The following is a 3774-nucleotide window of genomic DNA, read 5'->3' on the forward strand; positions in this document are numbered from 1 at the left end:
ATATATATATATATAACATGAAAGAAAGAAAACAGAGAATAATGTGTGTTTAAACGATTTATTTCGATGATATAAAATATTGAAGTTCTTTATAAGAACAATATAAATAAATTATAAATTGAAAAACTATAAAAGAAGTTGCAGATGCCAAAAATCTACATATATGCTCCGATTCAAGCCCTAGGTGATACGCAATTCTAAGCATTTTGCTAAGAATTGGTATCATTTTCTTTTCAATTATACAGGGCAGAATCTCACCAGGACTTTATGAAACTTTCTACTTATATGATAGTGATTAACTAGTAACATTACAGCAGTTTTAAGAGTTCTTTATGAGAGGTGTTACAACTGTGCTATAATATCACTATTATACATCGAATGATCTAACCCGCATGATTATATTATTCTAAATTGAAGAAGGTAACTGTGACATTACTTTGAACACAGGGGACTAGTTTCAAGAATGCAGGACGTTCGTTATAAAATAAAATTTTATGTTAAACTCGGTAAAGCTGCCCCAGCCTACTTATAAGTTAACTTGCATAAAGCAAGCATCTTCTGTAACTTCTGCCCTTAAGGGAGTGGACGAGCTTGCTCAAGCTAGTGTCGTGCAATTTAATTCTATCTTTAAAGATACTAACATGATTTCCCAGCCTACATTTGAAGTTTTTTTTGAGGTTGTACCGATATAGAAGTAGGAACTTCCCTTATGCGTAATTTTACATCGGTTTACGAAATTTTTTTGCATACACTCTATTTAAAGGACAAATTTATCATTACCTTAGTGCTTCTTATTACTTGATGCGATTAGCCGGAACCTGGACAATGTCCGAGAGTTCTTACCAGACCCGCCTGGATAGTTTATCCCTATATACTCATCATATACATTCGTACACAGACACACGCACACATGCACATACACGCACAAACACGCACACACACACATATGTATATATGTACCTAGGTAGATATGTATATACGTATGTGTGTATATTATGACGGATAATGCTTTGTATAAAAATATATCCCATTATCCAAAATCACATTTCGTCAAACAACCAGAGTTGTTGCAACTAAAGCAATAAAGGTTTCCTTGAAATATTATTAGTTATTAGTAAAATCTTCTTTGTGGCTGTCGACTTGCTAGAAACAGCATCCACGTATCTTTAAAATCCCGCTAGAGCGGGATTTTAATGATACATGAATGGTGAAGAAAATGCAACACTTAATACCTAATGTAATCTGGAATAAACTATTTATACATGTATGTGATATTAAAAGCTCTGGTAACAGGTCTGCTGGATCTGCGACTGAACAACTTGTATCTATATGATTGACCTCCGGAAAGATGAAAAGCCAGAGTTAACCTCGCCTGAATTTCAAATGAGAAGGGGAAGGGAAAGTAATTTCATACTGCGTAACCTGATGCCTGCTGTGTTACTAACCTTGTCAATACATCATCATACTAATATTTAGTACAGAAAAGGTTAAATTACACATTGCATTAATACTGACATAAACAAAGTAAAAACATAACAAGATGTATCATATCATATACATATTTGTATGTGTATGCGTGCGTACGCGCTCGTTATTCGTCTACTTAAATGTTATTCATCAATAGGCTTGGTTATGTGGTTAATAAGTTCGCTTTGCAACCATGTGATGCTTTCTAGGTTTCATGGCACCTTAGGTGTCATAATCAATGCTTTTGTGAGTAGAATTTAGCACAGAGGCTGTGTGGCTGCTTGAGAGCGCGCGCACATGCGCGCATACGCATACACGCGCACACACACAAATACAGATTGTACCTATAATTTAAAGATCCAACTTGAAACATTGTACCTGAAAATTATATCAACAGTGCTTATATCTGTGGAATACACAACCACTTACAGGCTAATTCATTAATGAACCTGATAATCCAATTAATAGATCAATTGAACCCACATGGTCAGAAATTCTGACCGAAGTCAGATACACACTCACGCACACACGCATACATACATACATGCACATATGCATACATACATACATACATACTTACATACATACATACATACATACATACATACATGGATACATACATACATACATACATGCATAATTTCTAATATTTTCGTCTGAGATGAATGTAATACGATAGATGAACAACACCAATAAAAAGAAGTCGATAAAATAAGTTCTTGATTAAGCACCTGAGTCCGATATCTATCATTAAAAATCCGGGAAAGCGGTGCTCTAGCGTAGCCGCAAAACTAACGATTGGAACTAGTAACATAAGGTATATGATTATGCACGAAACCGCGATTTCAATAAAATGATCTTGACAGCTCGTCAAGCCCGCTAATGTATTTATGCATTTGTATGCATGGACGTGTTTACCTGTGTGTGCGCGTGTGTGTATGTGTGTACATGTGCATCTGGTGTATATGTGCAAATTCGTAGGTATTTATCGACATGTATGTATGTATGTGTTAGTGCGTGTGTATGTGTTAGTGTGTCTATGCGTTAGTGTGTGTGTATGTCTGTTATGTGTAACTGTGTGTGTATGTGTTAGTGTGTGTGTATGCGTTAGTGTGTGTACGTCTGTTTTGTGTAACTGTGTGTGTAGGTGTATGTGTCAGTGTGAACATTTTACAATTTGCGCGTTGGTTGTATTAATGTATGAGTACGTGTTTATTTTACTTGTGCATTTATCGTTGTATACTTCAGTGTGTTTGTGTATGTGAGTGTGTACATGTGTTATGTTGTGTGTATTTATTTGGTTGTGTACCTATCTTTTCACTCAAGCATATACATACATATAGATGACACCTGCTGCGAAATAACTGTTGCAGCAGTAAACGTATATTTAATCAATTTAAACTTATTTATTTATTTCTGATATTTATCCTTTCTTTTTCTATTCATTTATATTTTTCTTCACTTTATATGTTTATGCTTGTATTTGCATTTACACTAATCTGTTTATTTATATCTTTATTTTACTTTCAAGACATCCTAACCTATCTTGTCTAAGTAGCGATTTATTAAAAGTGAATTTATCTCTTAAGGAATTACTGTTTGTGCCAGATATTTTTTTTTCGCTTGTCTGGTAGAACTTAATTTGCGTGCGAGAATATACACATTTCTATATGTGCGTGCGCGTGCGTGTGTGATAGCGTGTGAGTGAGTGTGAGCGTGTGAGTGAGTGTGAGCGTGTGAGTGAGTGTGAGCGTGTGAGTGAGTGTGAGCGTGAAATGGTTGTTTATGAGTGTATGAGTATGTACTTTAATGTAGTGGGCGTATGTACACAAGTGTAAGCTCTTTGCAACAATTTTCTCTTTCATAAAACTTCTTATATTTGAAAGTAAGTGGCACTAATCTATGAAAGATTGCACACACGCCCCCTCCCTACTCACACAAACACGCACTAACATTCACACACATGCACACATACAGATATATATATGTATATGTATATGTGCGCGCGCGCGTGTACATGAGTGTGTGTGTGTGTGTGTGTGTGATCGATAAAGTAAATATATCGGAATTTACGTTCCAAGGGGAAATTAAAAGGAATTGAGGTGTGATGAGGACTTACGTGGCCGAAGCTTCTTGCTAAATAATAAGTCTGTAGCCTACCAAATGTATTGAGGAATTTTTCAATTTAAGGTGAAATTTTTTATTATAACATACAAATATCAATATATATGTGTGCATATGTATACAAACATATACACACAGATATATATATATATATATATATATATATATATATATATATATATA

The sequence above is a fragment of the Octopus bimaculoides genome, chromosome 16 (genome assembly GCF_001194135.2).
Source record: "Octopus bimaculoides isolate UCB-OBI-ISO-001 chromosome 16, ASM119413v2, whole genome shotgun sequence".
Lineage (NCBI taxonomy): Eukaryota > Metazoa > Mollusca > Cephalopoda > Octopoda > Octopodidae > Octopus > Octopus bimaculoides.